The following is a 20,600-nucleotide window of genomic DNA, read 5'->3' as shown; positions in this document are numbered from 1 at the left end:
TAATATTATTCTTTGTTTTACTTACTTACTTACTTACTTACTTATTTATTTATTTATAGAATGGTTTACTGATTCCTAGAGAGAGAGGAAAGGAGAGGGAGAGAGAGAGAAAAACATTGATGTGAGAGCACAACATTGATTGGCTGCCTCCTGCATGCCCCCTACCAGGGATGGAGCCCACAACCAGACATGTGTCCTGATCAGGAATTGAACTGGCATCTTCCTGGTGCAGGGGATGACACCCAACCAACTGAGCCATACCAGCCAGGCCATTTCTTTTTTTTTAAGTTCTCACCCAAGGACATTTTCATTGTTTTTTTTAGAGAGAGGGAAAGTGGGGGAGAGGTATGTACCCTGACTGTAAATGTAACCCAAGACCTTTTGGTGGATTGTATGATGCTCCTACTAACTGAGCCACACTGGCCAGGGCGTATATTCATTTTCTAAGTAAACTATTTTAAATGATCTCTTAGCTACTTAACAGCTATTTCTGTGGTCTTATTTTTTTAACAGCTTTTTAGTATTAGAGCAAACCAGTTTCCAATTTATTTAAAACATACTGAAATAAAAATTATTTGCTTTCTACTGCCTATTTTACTTCTGTCCAAGACTTTTATTTTTCAAATTGCTTTTCTGCATATATGTCACATTGTGGGAAGTTTTTTTTTCAGCTAGCAAATTTAATTTTGTTTAATGTGAGTGTATTTTTGTGTGGGTTTCTTTGCAGTCCAGCATAATATTTTTTCTACACTGATTAAAATTATCCTGTGACTGAAGTTAACTATCCACTAGGACAGAAATGTACATATAGACAAATGCATCACTGTGCATTTTTAGTGAATGTTGGTAGTTTGCCAGCTTTATTTTCAAGTTCCTCCCCCCTTCAGACCTGTGATGTACTTATAAGGCAACAACAGTATGTTTAGTTAATTTACAAAATGAGAATAGTTTTTCTGATTTTTCCATTTTGCATGTTTTGAGTTTATTATCCTATATAATAAAAGCCTAATATGCTAAGTGTCCGTTCAGCCATTCAGCCAATCAAAGCATAATATGCCAATGATATGCTCAACCTCTTGCTATGACATGCACTGACCACCAGGGGGCAGATGCTTTGACCAGTAGGTTAGCTTGCTGCTGGGGTCCGGCCAATCGGGACTGAGCAAGACAAGCTGGACATGCCCTGGAGCTCTCCCACAGTCGGTCCCAGGCTGGCCAACCTCCTGCGTCCCTCCCCGGCCCCGATCATGCACCGGTGGAGTCCCTCAGCTGGGCCTGCACCCTCTCGCAATCCAGGACCTTTAGGGGGATGTCAGAGAGCTGGTTTCAGCCCGATCCCGCAGGCCAGGCTGAGGGACCCCACTGGTGCATGAATTAATGCACCAGGACTCTAGTTCTCAATAGGCATACAGTAAAACAGTTCACTTAACTGTGATGCTTTCTGTTGGAGTATTGGCTGACTTTTAGTGAGCCTTTGTACTTCCGCGAATGCTACTGAGTCATGGATAACATTCTTTACACTATCTAAAGGTAAACGTGAATGTAATAGAAGCTGGAAACAAAACAAGTTTGCTGATTTCTTTACACTAGGAAATGTAGTTTCTGTTCCAAGTAATATGTTCTTGTTAGGTTCATTTTCAGTGGCTATAACTGCTTAAACATTGTTTTCCTGTTTAAAGTAATTTATGTTCCATTGTGATAAATTTTGAAAAGAACATAAATGAAAGAAGTAATTGAAAATCACCTATAAACCTATCACCTAGAGATAATTACTACTAACATTTTAATAGTAACATTTTAATACATTTAGTACATTTTTCTAGTTTTTTCTTGCATGTACATATTTTTTTTCTTAAAAATTGGAATTAATGCTTTTATATAGGCTGTTTTGCTCCTACTTTTTTCTCTAAACAGGATATTGGTGTTCAACCTAGTGTGGGATTTTTAGGTCAATTCTTTATAGTATTACTATGTATCAATATATATAAAAGCCTAAGCAACCGTTTGACCCTCCAACCAGTAGCTATGATGCGCACTGACCACCAGGGGCAGACTCTCAACACAGGAGCTGCCGAGCGACAGCAACTTTGCAGAGTGCCCTCTTGCACTCCGGGGCCCCTTGGGGGATGTCGGATGCCAGTTTTGGCCCAATCCCCGCAGGCCAGGCCAAGGTACCCCACCGCTCACTCCATAGACGCCCTTCAAGCCCCAGTGTCTCCCCAGGTGCGGCCGGCTGGGGAGGGACCACGGGAGGTTGGCTCCAGGGTATGTCCCGCCTGTCTCACCCCATCTCACCCCACTGGCCACCTTCTAATTAATTTCCTTTGAGTGTGCACGAATCCATGCACCGGATCTCTAGTTTTAAATAATACTGGGGCAGACATTTTTGTACATTTGTCTTTGATTGCATCTTTGTGTTTTTCTTTCTTTCTTTAGGATAGATTCTCAGAAGTGGGATAACTGGATCAGAGGGTGGTTACCCTGTGTATAAGAGTGTGTCTCACTTCACCTTCAATGGCATTGAGTAGGTCAGTTTTTACAATCTTTGCCAATTTGATAGATATCTTTTACAATTCTTGGGTGGGAACCACAAAATCCTCAGATTATTAATAATCTGTAAAACCATCATAGTGTATGATTGGTAATTTGTAGTCATCTTTGAAAAAATTGGTTGGAATGAATTTCTTTGAAAATATTTTAGGTAAAAATTCTATATAATAAAAGCCTAATATGCTAAGTGTTCGGTTGTCCATTCAACCAATCAAAGTGTAATATGCTAATGAATGCTAAGGCCACTCAACCACTCACTATGACGTGCACTGACCACCAGGGGGCAGACAGTCAACTGGTCGACCAGTCGCTATGATGTGCACTGACCACCAGGGGGCAGATGTTCCAACCAGTAGGTTAGCTTGCTGCTGGGGTCCGGCCGATCAGGACTGAGCGAAACAGGCTGGACATGCTCTGGAGCCCTCCCACGGTCCCTCTGCAGTTGGCCAACCTCCCACATCCCTCCCTGGCCCTGATTGTACAACAGTGGGGTCCCTTGGCCTGGCCTGCACCCTCTTGCAATCTGGGACCTCTCAGGGAATGTCGGAGAGCCAGTTTCGGCCCAATCCCGTAGGCCAGGCCTAGGGACCCCACTGGTGCACAAATTCGTGCACCAGGCCTCTAGTGTTCCATAAAAAGATACTCCTTGAGGTTACAATTTGAGCATTGTTTTTTATTGGGAAAAAATGGCATTTTAAAGTTCTCCCTTTACTAAAATGACAAACCTGAGAAAGCTTATAGCATGTAGTAAAACTTATGTAAAAAAATTATTTCAGATATATGGGTGGGTTAGTCACATGGTTCAGAACAAAAAATAAATACTTAGTGTTTAGAGCAGTGGCTCTGGAGTTAGGCAGCTTAGGTTCAAATCCTTGCTTTGCCACTTACTAAGTCCATGATTTGAGGCAACTTACTGTGTATGTAACTTAAGGTAACTTGCTAAATATATATGATTTGATATTTATGAAATTTGGCTTTCTCATCTTTAAAAGGGGAATAATAATTACTTCATAGGATTGTTGAGAGGATTAGAAATATTGTGTAAGACTGCTTGGCATGTAGTCGGCATTTAATAAAAACTAGCTATTGTTAAATTTATTTTTTTGTGTTTTGTTTTGCCAGTTTTGGTGGGTGGGGCAAGAGATGTCATTTGTGTGGCCTTGCCTACATGACAGTGCAAAATGGCCTTGAGAGATGCAAAATGGCCTTGAGCAATGGCAGCTGGAGGGGAGTGGTAGTAGATATTCTTTTTATTTGTATTTTTTATTGATTTATTTTTATTTATTTTTTTGAGGGAGAGAGAGAAACATCGATTTGTTGTTCCACTCATTTATGCATTTATTGCTTGATTCTTGTATGTGACCTGATGGGATGGAACCCACAACCTTGACACACTGGGACAATGTGCTGACCAACTGAGCTACCCAGTCAGGGTGGTAGTAGACATTCTTTCTGGTAGGAATGGCATGAGCCAGGATAGAAAGTTCAGGACAAGTTGGAGAACAGGAGATTGATTTGACAGAAGCCTAAGCCTATATAATTAGTAAATGTGGCATTAAGGCCATAAAGATTGATTAGGGCTAGGCTTAAGAACTCATTGAATGCTAGATTGAGAAGTATAGACTTTATTCAGGAGTGCAAGGAGTTTTGATAGGGGGAAATGACATCTTTTGGAAGATGAATCTAGCTACAGAGTTCAGAATTAATTGAGGAAGAAAGAGACTGGACACAAGGAGGCTGGTAATAATACAGGTAAGGCAGGATCTGAGAGTTTAAAGGAAACTAGGGAAGGTTTTGAGGGGAGTTGCTGGGAGTCACTGTTGTGAAAATCTGGCTCTTCAAGTGTACCCAGTTTGGAATTGAAATTCAAAAGAGAATTTGAGTCTAAGATACAGGCTCCATGGAGGTAGACAACCTCTGAGAGAAGATAGGACTCAATACACTTTGGTTGTTGCTACCTATTTTAAAAATTGAAAGGTAAAAATTCCTGTTATTTCATTAATGAAAAGCATGTTTATGCTATTCCTTTGACAAATTTGTAACTTTATAAATTTTACTTATTTAGCATTTTGAGTTCTTAGTTAACAGGGAACCTTCACATTTAGACTTTGGCACTTCTGGAGCTATCTTAAAATATGTCAATGTACAGTGCAGTTCTTCAGTGTGTGGTCGTTCCAGCATTGGTGAATGTGACTAGACTTTAGAAACATCAGTTGTGTGAGCAGAAGTGAAAAGTAAAGTACAGACTTCTAGTTTGGTAAGCAACTTAGAATGGAGTTCTCTCCTTTCCCCTTAATTTATTAATTACAAACAAATTAGTTTGCTCATGCCATTCTTAGTCATTCTGGTATCTGGCTCTAGCTCTATATTAATTGTACTTTCCACTTGGCTGAATAATATGTAAGCAAATTAGCCTAAAGGTTGATATTAATATTTCTTTTTGACTCATAAGTAAACTCTCTGCAGCTGTGAATTATCTGTTCACTGTCTTTCTTTAATATTACAAGTTGAGAAAAGAAGCAACCCCCATTGGTTTGTGATACTTTCAAGATGTTTGCATATTTTAAAGCATTGATTTGTTATACCTTTCTAAATGTTTCTTTTAGTTTTCAAATATTTTCTAAACTCAGAAATAAAGTCCTGTTAATTTTTATTCAAATCTCTTTCCTTTAAAAGTGTATTTGAAAATATTTTTAAATTATGGTCATGCATCATTTCTGTAGAGATGGACCACATCTACAGTGATGGTGCCATCAAATTGTAATGGAACTGAAAAATTCCTCCGCCTAGTGACAGTCATATCTCAATGCATTCATTACTCACCTGTTTGTGGTGATGCTGGTGTGAACAAGCCTGCTGCACATACAGTTATGTACAGTACAGAATACTTGATCATGATGAACGGTTGCTGGTTTATGTATTTACTATACTATTAATTGTTTTTTTAGAGTGTACTCTCTCTACTTATAAAAAAGTTTGCTGTAAAACAGCATGCCAGGTTACGCTAGCAGCAGCCTCTCATTTCACGTGTTCACTTCGTTTCTTTTTTTTTTTTAATATATTTTATTGATTTTTTACAGAGAGGAAGGGAGAGAGATAGAGAGTTAGAAACATCGATGAGAGAGAAACATCGATCAGCTGCCTCCTGCACATCTCCTACTGGGGATGTGCCCGCAACCCAGGTACATGCCCTTGACTGGAACCGAACCCGGGACCTTTCAGTCCGCAGGCCGACGCTCTCTCCACTGAGCCAAACCGGTTTCGGCTCACTTTGTTTCTTGATTGCATCATTCTGCCTTGCATTTGATTTAATCTCGTGTAATTTTAAAATTTTGTGTAGCAAACATGAACTTTATTTTAAAAAAAAGTCTACAGTTACGTGCAGTAATGTCCTCGGCCTTCACAGTCACTCACCACTCACTGACTGACTCACCCAGAGCAACTTCGAGTCCTGCAAGTTCCATTCATGATAAGTGCCCTATATAAGTGCACCATTTTCCATCTTTTATATCGTATTTGTACTCTATCCTTTCTGTGTTCGCTATACAAATATTTACCATTGTGTTACAGTTACCTACTGTACAGGTGTGTAGCCTTAGAGCCTATGTGGGTCGGAGGCTATGCCATCTAGGTTTTATAAGTGCACCCTATGTGCACTCTGATGCTTGCACAATGACAAAATCTCCTAATGACCCATTTCTTAGCACCTATCCCCATCATAAAGCAGCACTTGACTGTAATAAGCAAATATAGCACACTAGAGGCCCGATGCACGAAATTTGTGCAAGAGTAGACCTTCCTTCACCCCGGCTGCCGGCACTGGCTTCCCTCTGGCACCCGGGATCTGGGCTTCCCTCGAGGCCCCAGCTTCGTCAAGAAGGTCGTCCGGAAGGACATCCGGTCTAATTAGCATATTATGCTTTTATTATTATAGATAATATTGGGGATAGTGTGTGTTACTTTTTATAAATACTGTGTTTTTCTAATGAAACTTCAAAAGCCCAGATTTGGTCAACTGAGTGATACTTCATTTACTAAAGGGACCCCAGATAGTCAAAAGAGTGATTTAATGTCTCAAACTATAACATCTTAGTTGAGTCTATTTTGAATTGGTTCGAAGATATTTCTGTTTGTCAACAGAAATCAGAACTACAGCCACTCCCCTAGGTCTGATTACTCTTACCCTTCCCTCCTCCTCCCCAACCATAGCTGAGAGTAGGAGCTTCCCTGGTTTGGGCCATTTTGGCACTGTCACTATGTTGGCATTTGTGACCTTCCCAATATGTATGTCTTACATTCTTAGAAGTCTGCTTGCGTTTTGGCAGGAAAAATAAGTTATGAATAAGATTGAGTGGCTCATGATACACTATTATAAGAAAATTCACAATTTTAAATGTTAATTATACCTCAATAAAGCGGAAATTTAAAAAAATTTATTTTTTACGTGAGTTGACATATGAAGTGTGTGAAACATGAATAGACTTTCTATTCTAGTCCCAAAAAATTGAAATAAAAGAGCATAGGGCCTTTTCTTGAAGGTAAAGAAAGCCCTTACATCTCATTTAATCTGCACAGCAAATCTTTGAAATAGATATTGTCCATTTTTTACAGATGATGAAACTCAAAGTAATTATATAATCTATGAAAATTAACAAACTAATTATAGGGAATAATGCTGACAGTAAATTACCAGAAGCAGGGACTGCCATAGAAAAGCATAAAATAGATGATCAATAAATATTTGTATTTTGCTTGCATTACAAATATGAATGAATGAATATGAATTTTAGTGAATGAATGGATCAGTAGGTGAATGATAGAAGACCGCCTTTAACTCAATAATTTTTTCTTCAGTTCAGAACAACATTTTTCTTTCAGATGAGTCTAGAACATTTTTCACAAACAATTGATTTCACCTTTCTTTTTCTCTGTACAAAAGTCCCTCTTCTCTCATGTGGTTTAAGTTACTTAAAATAAATCACACAGTAAAAATCCTGAAGAGGGAAATAAATACCAGAGACATGGAAAGCATCACTTTCACTTAGATTTTAACTAAGTAGTATGTAATGTTATCAGTCTGTAATGTTATATCTGTGTTAGACCCTTCTATTCACATTCAGGATGTTATTTTTTGATTCTGTTTGTATCTCTTAATTTTTTAAAATTTACTGTAGTTGTCTGAAATAAGATTATATAACAGTAGTTGAAATAATTATGTAGCCAACATTAGTTGACCATCTAATCTCTATTTCAGTTGTGTGGGGGGCATGTGTTTCTGTTTTCTATTAGTACAACAAAGTGTGGTTTGTTCAGAAATACGAACTGATAATAGGGTTAAAATACATAATGTGATAAGTATTATTTTTAATTGATGTTAATACCTGGACAGACTAGTAATGTGAGTCTCTAAACTGCATATTTATACAGTTCCTAATTCTTTAATGATTCAATATCTTAATAAATTTAAGATTAGAATTCTGTTAAATGATTATGGAACAGTAATGGATACCAGGAATGAAAGTAGATGCAGATAATCGAGAGATTGAAAGAAACTATTTTAGTGGAAGGCTGCAAAAGAAGGGTTTACAGGATTTGCAGGTGGAAGTTGCTATGCTAGACTGTGGGAAGTAAATTTATTTTTACAAAAAGAAATGAAATTGGTGAAGTGTGAGGGCTCTGAGGAGATAAATTAATGTTGAATGGGTAGAAAGAACACTGTAGGTTAATATGGTGGCTTATAGGGACCTTCAGAGATGATTTGATGACTCTCACAAATCGTGACACTCACGAAGTAGGGATCTGTCATGTTGGTTTGAGTAGAAATTACAATAAACTTAGAATGAAGAGGGCTGTTTTTGTAAAGACATATTTTAGAATTTGTTTATAGATGTGAGACTAAGGCTATAATATGACATGTTTATAAAACAACTTTACGCCCTAACCGGTTTGGCTCAGTGGATAGAGCGTCGGCCTGCGGACTGAAGGGTCCCAGGTTCGATTCCGGTCAAGGGCATGTACCTTGGTTGCGGGCACATCCCCAATAGGGGGTGTGCAAGAGGCAGCTGATCGATGTTTCTCTCTCATTGATGTTTCTAATTCTCTATCCCTCTTCCTTCCTCTCGATAAAAAAATCAATAAAATATATTAAAAACAAACAAACAAAAAAAACTTCACATGGTGACTGGCATTTAAATTAAAATTAATCCTTTAAAAAAACAAAAAAACAACATAACTTTATATGATATTTTGGTTCTTGATATCCTCAAAATGCTTTTTTTGGTTGTTTTTTTGTTTTTTTACTTTTTTTTTTTACTAGATGTTTCCTGCATGGTTTGTCTCCTCAGTCATCGTCCACAGGACTCTGAGAAGTTGTAGGAATATGCAGGCGCAGACTCAAGGCCCGGCTTTCTCTCCAACGTTGTGGAAAGGGACTGTACATCACGGGGCAGAGCCCTATGCTCCCCTAAGCCACCTGGACAGAGCCCGGGGAGAGTGACCTCCCGGGGCTTTTTGTTTTGTGTGTGTTTTGTTAGATTTCTATATGATAGCATTTAGACTGCTCTTTTGTCGTACCCCTCTGCTCTCCATTCTAATCATACAGGGTGGGGCAAAAGTAGGTTTACAGTTGTTTATATGGAAAATAAGAATAAACTCTGTTTCACATACAGCTGTAACCTATTTTTGCCCCACCCTGTATAATCAGTTTAGTAATGATATACATAACCCCCTGGTAGGAGATTATCATGCTTCAGAATATTCTGCATATAAACTACCAGTATCAATGTGGTAGAACTTTTATAAGTATAATTATTTAATAATATCAGATTAGCCTGGCTGGTGTGGCTTGGTGGTTGAATGTTGACTTATGAACCAGGAGATCCCAGTTCAATTCCCGGTCAGGGCACATGCCCAAGTTCCGGGCTTGATCCCCATTAGGGGCGTGCAGGAGGCTCGCTCTCTCCCTCTCCCTCCCTATCTGAAATTTAAAAAAAAAAAAAAAATCAGATTAACTTAAAAACCATGTGCAAGTGAGTTTGGAAGTTGAATCTTATGTCTCAAACCCATATTTAGTTGTTTGTTTATATTTTCCAATATTAAGTTATTTTGATGGTGTTTCTTTTACGTCTGTATTATAAGTCTGGAACTTAAGTGACTCAAAATTGGTCAAATAGTATACTTCTTGAAAAAAAGTGTGCCTTTTGAATATTGAATAGCACACTTTGAACAAACTCCATTATAAAACATCCCTTTGAATTTTAAATAAATTTTAGTAACTTCTTATATTCAAATGTCATAATTTTTACATTGGAATATGATAGCATTATAATTCAAGGATCAACCAAAATCTGCAGTTGAAACCTTGAGCAGGAGGGTTACAGATGATGTACTTATTCTATTATTCCCATTATGCTTTAGACTTGGGCTTCTGTCATACAGAACAAGTTTGAGATTGTGACACACTCAGGGCCATCTGCTTGCTGTGTATGTAAGCAAATAGGCCTTTGACACTAGAAATAAAGAATCATCACTTGTGGTGTTCTTAGCTGGCTCTGCTTAGGCTCGAGTGTGCTGGGCTCAGCTTGTGTCTACAGTGAATTGTCACCGTTTTGATGACAATTCAAAACTTCCATAGCCATGTGTTTAATGTCTTCTGTGTGTTGACGTGCTGAAGATGGACTTGTGAAATTTTTTAGTACAAGGAAAACTCCTACTTAATTAGCAAAATTTTAAAATTATTTTTGAAAACATTCAAATACTTCCAAAAGAGAGTGAATTCTTTAGATGAAGGGCCCACCATCACGTTTCCATCTTGTGGTTAATTTTCACAGTCTAACAAACTATTTTTTGGTCCAAAGTGCTTTGTAGAAAATCAGTCATGTAATTGCATTTGTCTGCACTATTTTTTAAAAACTTCTCTATTGTTATGGGAGAAAAAGCTGATTATCAGTGTTTTCATAGTATGATTGCAGTTCTTATTTTTACAAAATGTTTATTCATATGTAGAATATAGGCTGAAAGGAAATACCAAAAGGATCAAAGTTATCTTGAATTGGGATTACAGGTGATTTATTTTCCTCCTTAAACGTCTTTTCTGAACTTTATACATTATTCATATATCTTATAATTAGAAAATGAAAGGTCTAAAATGAATTTATTATAGAATATGAAATTAAATTTAGTAAAGCTTTTAAGATGAAGATTCTTAGGACATAAAGGCTTTACAAATGAATTAATAAACAGTGTATTCCTGAGATGGAATTATGTAATGATAAAATCTGTACTTATAAACAAGCAAAATTAGGTTGCCATTTTCTGGGTGTAGGGAATGAGCTTGGGAAAAGTATTTTACCATTGATAGGAAGACAGACTTTTGTTGGATTCTTCTAACTCAGGTTTGCCTCAGTTACATTAATTTATATACTGTTTTATGGATAATTATTTAATTATAGGATATAAGCTTATTTACATGAGTAATATGCCAAGTCTCACTTTGAATATTTGGTCATAAGAATGTATTTGTGGTCAGCAGGCAAAACACTCCGTGGAAGTTTGCATATAGTACCTATCAGTTGTTACTTCACCTCTATTTCTCCATGGTTTTTTCTCATCTGTAAAATGGAAAAAGAACAGTACCCATTTTTTATACATGTTTGAGGACTAAATAAGTATGCCTGACACACAAAAAGCACTCAATTATTATTATTATTATTATTATTACAACCAACAAGTTGGCATTGATGTCTGTAAGAAATTGAGAGTAGAAGATCTCTAGGGACTGGAGCAGTAGTCTATGCTTTACATCCATTCACTGTTTTGACTAACCCTGTGTATTCTCCTTTAGTTAAGTGGAACTGTTAGCTATGCACTTAGTTTTATTACTTATGTATACAATAAATCTTGTTATTTGTGGTTTAATGTTTTAGACTCAATATTTAACATGGGAGATTTGTAATTTGGTGTAGGGACAGTTTTGCATAATTCAAGACCGACATGCCAAATAAGTATGTGAACTAGAGAATTGAGCATCCCAGTTATTACCCAATAGTGACTTTGGTTCCCTAACTTGTTTAATTTTCACCATGGGATTAAAACCTGTGTTTCTGTGTGAATAATGGTGCCTTGAGAAAACCAGTTTTTAATGCTGGTTTTTGCAGATTTAATTGAAGTGAGTTTAGTGGCATAATTTATAAATATTGCTTATTTCTTGTATATTCTTCACATTGCCTTATGCCCAGTACAGATAATGAATAATGGGGTGTGTTTGATTGGTTTGTGAAGAAATTTGAATCTTCAAGTTCCGTAAAGGAAAGGGAGGAGTTTAGCAAGGATTCCTAGATTTCTGGGCACTTGGGTTATTTTATATTTTTCATGTTAATATATAATTTAAAAAATTTCTTAAACCAAATTAAAATCTATCTGTCTGGATTTCATGAAATTTTTACATGGAGTGATATAAATATGCTTCCTTTGATAAAAAGCCACTAGCCCCATCCATAGAAATACTGATTATATTAGGTCTGCAGTAGGGCCAGGAATCTGTAGTTTACTTTTCCAGGTGTGATTCTGATGCAGTGTTTTTCAAATTATTTGTTATCATCACTTGCTCCCCCCCCCCAGCCTTTTAAAGTATTTTTTTCTTAACTGTCCCCCTTATGAAATTTTCATACCACAGTTGTACTGTATATTCCTTTATTGTATATTAAACTGTGTTTTATACACTAAACGAGTTACGGGATTTTTGTTTTGTTTTGTTTTTTTCCCCCCAAGAGCCAGTTTTCACCCACTTGGGGGCAATATTGCCCCTGTTGAGAATGTATACAATAAGCTAAAAGAAAAATCACTTCCAACTTGTTAACATTTTCGTATACATCTTTCCCAGTGATTTTTCAATGCATATATTTTTTATTTTAAAAAAAGAGATCAGAGGCATAATATCTTATGTTCCCTTGTAGAAATATATTGTGGATTTTTCATGAAAAATATATTTTAATAGTGTCATATCTAATGGATAAATAAAATCAATGCATAGTATTCCGTTAAGTGAATTTGCCATCATTTCTTTAAATGATTCCCTATAGTTTTTAATTTTTTACTATAAAAGCTGTGCTGTGAATGTGAATATCATTATATTTGAATTTTAAGATTTTGGGTATGTATAACTTAGAAAATGAAAGTCCCTTTTCCCAAGGACTTCCACTGTTAATGTGAATATTTATTAAAGAATAATAGATTGACCTTTAACGATGGCAGATTGCTTTTTTGCTTAAGGTATTTTGGTCATCTTTTCAAATCACTATATATAATTCTACCTTACTATTTTTAGCAATATTCTGCTGTATGATGTACAGTAATTTATTCATTCTTCTAGTGAAAGACCTTTTTTTCCCTAGGCTTTTTGTTTTTGACATACATTTTTGTTTGCATGTGTTTTTCTGTACCATAAATTTCCATTTGTGGCAGAATTACTGGGTTATTTAACAGTTCGAAGCACTTTATATGCTTGAGGCTTTCTTTAGGCTTTTTCTTCTTTTTCATTTCTTTGTTTGACTATTATATCTGGATATAGGAAATGTTACATTAAGAAAGCAGATGTGCCTGTATTTTTTTCAGATTACAAGTTACAATTTTAAGTTTGGCTAGTTTGGGTGTTTGTTTGTTTGTTTGTTTATTTAAAGACAAGTACATGTATTTTAACTAGATTGGAATAATACAGATTTCTGAGGATTTTCATGTTTGGGCTTGAGACCTTTTATTGCCTGGCAGTGATTCAGAACACTAAAAGCACCTGACTTGCAAAGTGAACAAGTAAGCTTTTGAGCTGGGAGCTTTCTGGGAATATCTGGAACTACACATTTCTGTCAGAGATGCCTTTTAATGTTGGGTTTATTGATTGAAGTATCCTAGGCATATACTCTCTCTGCTATCTAACTTCTATTCCTCTTGGGAGGAGATGTATTATCTCTTTTTTACATTTCTGGTAATGTCCTTATTTTAGATATCTTATACGTTCCTGCTAATTTTTACAGAGTTCCTTTACATATTGTCTTCAGAATTATTCAGGCATTTCTCTGAGGCTTACAGTCTCGTAAAGCTCAAAAATATCAGAATACTATATTAAGCACTTCTGTGAATCAGCACCTGACTTTTACAGACTCTCAATCTGATTAGTGTTTGCAGGATTCAAGCAGATTTCTTTATGGAAAACCATTAAACATTGAAAAAAATTATGCTTTATCAAAGTAGAAAGGTTTTTCAGTTTAGAAAAACACTAATTTTTTGAGGCAGCTGATTCTATCATGAGCTAACCTTGTTATTTTAGACACATGCTTGAATGAGACTTTCAAATGGCCCAAATGTTCTCGAAGAATCAGTTTATCGCTAATTATAATAAATACTAGAGGCCTGGTATACGAATTTGTGCACGGGTGGGGTCCCTCTGCCTGGCCAGCGATCGGGGTCGATGGGTGGGGGGCCTGCCGGGGGAGAGGGACCATAGGTAGTTGGCCGGCCGGCCAGGGGGAGGGAGCGCAGGAGTTGGCTGGCTGGCCCCTCTGCCCCCACCCCATTGGGTGATCAGGGGGGCCGGCCGGCCGGGTGGGAGGGACTGCAGGAGGTTGGCCCCAGTGGCAAGCTAACTAATGGCCAGTTCCACAAGGGATCGGGCTTCTTCTTCCCTCTTGTCTGGGTCCAGGTGCAGGTAAACCAGATTCGGGGCTGTCAGGGCCCCAGCAGCAAGGTCTGGGTCAGTGTGCGTCATAGCTACCGGCTGGTCGTCTGGTCCTTCAGTCGTTTGGTCATTAACGGTCACTTAGGCTTTTATATATACAGATAACAAATGATATTCAGTACCTGGGCAATTCAGACAGGACTATTTCCTGAGAGTAGCCTCTTAGAGTGAGTTGTCATCACAACTAGTTTATTACGCTCCTTACAGAGGTTTCCCTTGCTTTGGGGCATGGTTCTTCATCTAGCAAAGTGGATAAACAAGTGTTTTCCCACATGATAGTGGTAGTTTTTTGCATGGTATGTTTTAAAAAATTGGCGTCTCACATGTGATTTTGTCTATTGAGGCTTGCTGTTTAACCAGGTTAGAGATTTTATTCTTTGATGCAGAATTTAACTTGACCATCTTGTGAAACTGGTTCCTTTACTCAGGATGACAGCAGCAAGCATGACAACCCACACTTGAGCACTAGCTCCTTATGACTTTAAACCTTTGGCCAAGCATGTCTGATTGCTTAGATACTGCCTTACCACCCCCATTGCCTAATTCTTGGTTTTCTGAAGCCTAAAGCCATATCGGAAACTTCAAATTCATTTAATGAATAGTCCACAGGAGGATATTTGATTTTAACTAAATGTTATGTGAGTTTATTATTGATTATAAAAGTTAGAATGTGTGATAGGCATTGGTGTTTGTAAATGTTTCCATTTTACTATTTCTCATTTTTAAAAATATTTTCCCCTCACACAAAGTATTGTGATAAATTAGTACCCAGTAAGACTTTCAGTACAGGCATCTGGTGGAAAAGTTTCTTTAGTAGGTTTGTTTATAGTACACATTTCCACTGCACATAGAAGTGGCGGATTTTATGTTTTGTGTCCCAACAAAAAGTAAACTGCTTTTCAGGAAAGCATCAAGTAATTTTTACTAGCTATTTAGTAATTTTCCTATTCAAAGTATAATTAAAGTAATCCTTAAACATCATTTTATTCCCACTTTTAAAAATAGACTCATTATTTTTAAACAATACATTATAAAGAAATACAGATCAAGTAAAAAGTACAAAGAAGAAAATATAATAGTTATAAGTTTGCTCTGTGTCCTTATAGGAATTTCCTATCTAAGAATACATGCATATACAGAAATATTTAGTTTTGTTTTCATACCTGCTTTTTTTCCCTTTAAGTTGTCAGATGTAGAGGTGATACATGAAGACTAGAAGTGTTCTTTACTAGCGTGCTGGGGCACCGAATAAAAGCTCCATTTTCACAGACAAGTTTTGTCAAGTACCTCCATCTCTACCCTTGCTCTTCTCATCCCCTGTGTTTTTTTAACCACCATTCTTCTCCTTGAATGGAGAAAAGTGGTGGGTCTCAGTCTGGGCTGAGCTCTACAAAAGAATTAACGGAGAAGATTTGAGAAATATCCATATCCTGGCTCCACAGTTCAGAGATTTTATTTAATTGATGATGATGATGAGGCAAGACACGTGGGAAGAGAACATGCTTTATCTTAGCCTACATCTAGAAACTTGCCTGAGCTTCTGAGTTCCAGTATGGTTTGAAGAAAGGCAATGATTGAATCCAAGGAGGTTGGATTCCTCAGCTTTCTGCCTTCAAGAAAGAAGATAGGCACAGGTCTTTGTAATCCTTCCAGTTCTCTAAGGAGTGCATGCCACAGACATCATTTATTCTAGTGTGGGTTCATCTATAGAGTGTCATACTTCAGTTCTAAGGAGAATCAGCATCATTAATGCAGGACAGATTCAATAGACAAGATGAGTGATAAAGCAGTGTGGTGTTGTGGTTAACCACACAGATGCTAGAGCCAAACTGCCTGCCTGGGTTGTAGTCCTGGTTCTCTAATTTATGTTGACCATGGGCAAGTTTGTGTTGGCCTCTCTGCTTCATCTACAAAATGAGGATGATAGTCTCCACCTAATAGGTATGTTTTGAAGATTAAAAATTTTAATATATGTACAGTGCTCAAAGCAGTATTTTGTACATGGCAAATACTTAATGAATAATACAAATGTTCTACCCTCTTTTCTAACATATCCCACCCTTTTAATGCTTTCTCCAATGAGCTAAAGCAGGGGTTAGCAAACACTTTTCTGGAAGGGCCAGATGATAAATACTGTAGGTTTTTAGGGTCATACAGTCTCTGTTGCAGTACTCAATTCTGCTGTTAAAGGGCAAAAGCAGCCATAGACCACATATATAAACAAATGAGCATGGCTGTGTCCACTTAAATTTGAATTTCACATAATTTTTTTGTGTCATGAAGTACTCCTTTTCTTTTGATTAAAAAGCATTTAAGAAAGTACAAGCCGCCCTGACTGGTTTGGCTCAGTGGGTAGAGCGTCGGCCTGCGGACTGAAGGGTCCCAGGTTCGATTCCAGTCAAGGGCATGTACCTTGGTTGCGGGCACATCCCCAGTAGGGGGTGTGCAGGAGGCAGCTGATATTTCTCTCTCATCGATGTTTCTAACTCTCTGTCCCTCTCCCTTCCTCTCTGTAAAAAATCAATAAAAATATTTTTAAAAAAGAAAAAAGTAAGTACAAGCCATTCTTAGTTTACAGGCCACACACAAATAGGCAGTGGATTAGATTTGGTCTGCTGGTCATAGTTTACTGATCCTTGAAGTAGAGTAAAGGAACCTGCACAACAATTGTAGGCACCCTTTCTTAAGCATGCCTTCATTTCTCAATTCCCCCATACTTTGAAGGAGTCTAGAACAGCGGTCGCCAACTTTTTGGACCTCACGGATCACTGGTTGATGACCGCTGATCTAGAATATTCAGGTTTAGAACTTTAAAAATTCTACTCCCAGATTGATCTTAAACTATTAGCATATTGTGTGACACCGTGAACTCTTTGGGGACTCTGTCCTCCTCAAACAGTGACATACAGTATATAATTGTACTTAAGATTTTTTTGGGTGCAAGCAACAGAAACAGATTTTGTCTTATTCTCAGCACCACTGTAGTAGGTGTTTGTGTTAGGGTTCTCCAGAGAAACAGGCCAGGAGGATACATGCACATGCACACACACACACAATACATATACATACACATTTTGTGTGTGGGTGAGAGAGAGAGAGACTTAGTTCAAGGAACTGGAATATGTGATTATAGGGCAGTGATGGCGAACCTATGACACGCGTGTCAGAGGTGACACACGAACTCATTTTTTTGGTTGATTTTTCTTAAGGGGCATTTAAATATATAAAATAAATATCAAAAATATAAGTCTTTGTTTTACTATGGTTGCAAATATCAAAAAATTTCTATATGTGACACGGCACCAGAGTTAAGTTAGGGTTTTTCAAAATGCTGACACACCGAGCTCAAAAGGTTCGCCATCACTGTTATAGGGGCTACCAAGTCTAAAATCAGTAGGGCAGACCAGCTGGGAACTCTAGCAGCCTTGCGGACAAAATCTTCAGTGAATCCTGAGTGTTTCCCTTAAGGTCTTTCAGCTGATTGGATGAGACCTCCTTAACATTATTGATATCTTCTTAATGTCGCCTGATTGCAGATGTTACCACATAGGTGTTATTTACATAATACTTTCACAGCAACACCCAGATTAGTGTGTGTGTGAATATCTGGGTATTATAGCCTAGCCAAGTTGACATATACAGCTAACCATCATATAGTTAATAAATGTTTTTCTTTCTTTTTTTTAAAATATATTTTGATTTTTTACAGAGAGGAAGGGAGAGAGATAAAGAGTTAGAAACATCGATGAGAGAGAAACATCGGTCAGCTGCCTCCTGCACACCCCCCACTGGGGATGTGCCCGAAACCAAGGTACATGCCCTTGACCGGAATCGAACCTGGGACCCTTCAGTCCGCAGGCTGACGCTCTATCCACCGAGCCAAACCGGCTAGGGCAATAAATGTTTTTCTAATAAATGGATGAACAAATGGTTAAAATGGTTGCGCAGAAATGAGCTTGCAAGCTTCAGGAAGTCCGAGGAGAACCAGGGGAGTCTGCAGGGGTTGGGACCTAGGTATCGGGAACAGCAGTGTACCACAGTCAGAATGAATCAGCTTTAAGGATTTCTATCTTCACATCGTTCTGCTCATGATTCGGTTTAGGAAATCCCACCTGATTGGCCTGGCTGGAGATTGGGTGAGATGTCTCCCATGCCCATTGGAGAATGGGACACCTTGATTGACATTTCCACCAAAACTGCAGTGAGGGAGACAAGGGTTATTTTCCAATAGAGAGTCGGGATGCTGTTCTAAAAGGAGGAGGAAGAGATACTAGACATGCAAAAATAACAGATGTCCGCTTCACACCAACTCTTGATATCTGCCCACAGAGGGACAGCTGGTGAGGCGGACATGGATCAGGGCCAGATCATGGAAAATTTCACAGGCCTGGTAATGAGTTTGGGCCTTATCCTCTAGAATAGTGAATCTTTTGGGGGGTCATAGATCCCATTGAGAATTTGAAAATTTTGCACCACATATTTGGCTCTCTCCCCCTCCATAAAATTGTACTTATGCTTAAGAAAAATAGTTCTTTTTTTTTTTTTTGCATAGCATTTCAAGAAATTCTTGTGCTTTCTAGAGTACATCCCTGGTTGGTGGGAAGAGGGGCTAGTCTATTAACCTAAAAAGTTAAGAACTTATAGGGAGAGGGTGGCATATCCTATTTAAAGATTTTAGGCAGGGGAACCACAATAGAGCTGTGTGTTAAATAGATCATTGGAGGATGGATTTGAGGGATACAGGATTGGAGGCTGAGAAGCAATCACAATATTACATCTTCCTCAGCTTCTGATATTTGCATTTTCTTGATTCTCCTTAATCTCTTTGCTATGGAAGGATTTGTCTATGAGATGATGCAGGCCTTAATTATCACAGTGGTAATAAGGATGAAAAAGGTAAACAATTTAAAGAAACATTTGGGAGATAAAATTCACAGAACTAGCTTGGCTGTTAATTGTATATGGGAATAGAGTGAGTATGTCTTGTATGTTTCTAGCTTGCATGACAGAATTGTAGAGGCCAGGTAGGAGAGTTGACGATAAATGTGAGGAGGGACAACTTTATCTTCTGAGTAGGACTTGAGGAAAAGTGACTGGACTTGATAAAAGGAGCTATGGTTGGTAAAAAGATTGTTGTTTAATACCGAGGGCCCAGATAAGATTTCAGGAATTTGTACTAGTGGCATCAGTTACATAATGGTATTTTCTCTAGCAATGAAGAGAGGTTTTTTTTGTTTTGTTTTGTTTTTTAAATATATTTTATTGATTTTTTTACAGAGAGGAAGGGAGAGAGATAGAAAGTCAGAAACATCGATGAGAGAGAAACATCGATCAGCCGCCTCCTGCACATCCCCCACCGGGGATGTGCCCGCAACCCAGGTACATGCCCTTGACCGGAATCGAACCTGGGACCTTTCAGTCCGCAGGCCGACGCTCTATACACTGAGCCAAACCGGTTTCGGCTGAAGAGAGGTTTTTAAGATTCATTCATGGTTGATGATTATACATGCTGATTTGGGGGAAACACAGGATACATGGAATAGAGGCACTGGGCAAAGAATAACTTAAATAAAGAGGGTAATAATAATAAAGATAGAGCCCTAGCCAGTTTTGCTCAGTGGATAGAGCGTCGGCCTGTGGACTGAAGGGTCCCAGGTTCAATTCTGGCCAAAGGCACATGCCTGGGTTGGGGGCTTGATTCTCAGTAGGGGGCATGCAGGAGGCAGCTGATCAATGAAACATCATCATTGATGTTTCTATCTCTCTATCCCTCTCTCTTCCTCTCTGAAATCAATACAAAAATTTTTTTTTAAATAAAATAATAGAGATAGAGCTCTTATTCCATGCTAGGCACATTTGTAAGGGTGTTTTCAAGGTACTAACTCATTTACTCAAAATAACCCTCTGAAGCCCTGGCCAGAGTAGCTCAGTATGTCTGGTTGTTAAACCATGCTCAAAAGGTTGCTGGTTTGATTCTCTGTCAGGGCACACACCGTGGTTCGATCCCTGGTGGGTGGTGTGCAGGAGGCAGCTAATCGATGTTTCCCTTTCACATCGATGTCTCTGTCTCTCCTCCTCCTCTTCCTTCTCTTCCTCCTCTCTGTGTAAAAATCAATTAAAAGTAAAATAAAATAATTCTATCACTGTGAGCAAAGAAACCTATTGAAACAGGCTTCATTTTGAACTTGAAAGAATTAAGAAACTGGTATTAGAATATAGGTAGCTAGAGGCCCGGTGCACGAAATTTGTGCACTCAGGCGGGGGTGGGTAGGTTCCCTCAGTCCAGCCTGTGCCCTCTCGCAGTCTGGGAGCCCTCGGGGGA

At 38.2% G+C, this 20,600-nt stretch overlaps 1 protein-coding gene across 2 annotated transcripts in view; it reads left to right on the top strand.

The window, feature by feature from the left end:
- The window catches only part of RAP1A (RAP1A, member of RAS oncogene family), a 56,500-nt gene that overhangs the window by 5,514 nt on the left and 30,386 nt on the right, over nucleotides 1-20,600 (top strand). Inside the window, exon 1 of one of the 2 annotated variants that reach the window (XM_014534622.1) lies at nucleotides 2,460-2,528. The exons of the other annotated variant lie outside the window; for it this stretch is intronic. The gene's annotated coding sequence lies outside the window, so the exon portion shown is untranslated. Of the gene's footprint in view, nucleotides 1-2,459; nucleotides 2,529-20,600 lie in introns of those variants that run through there. 2 annotated transcript variants of the gene reach the window in all.

The sequence above is a fragment of the Myotis brandtii genome, unplaced genomic scaffold, assembly GCF_000412655.1.
Source record: "Myotis brandtii unplaced genomic scaffold, ASM41265v1 scaffold131, whole genome shotgun sequence".
NCBI lineage: Eukaryota > Metazoa > Chordata > Mammalia > Chiroptera > Vespertilionidae > Myotis > Myotis brandtii.
This window is presented reverse-complemented; position numbering and strand designations above follow the sequence as displayed.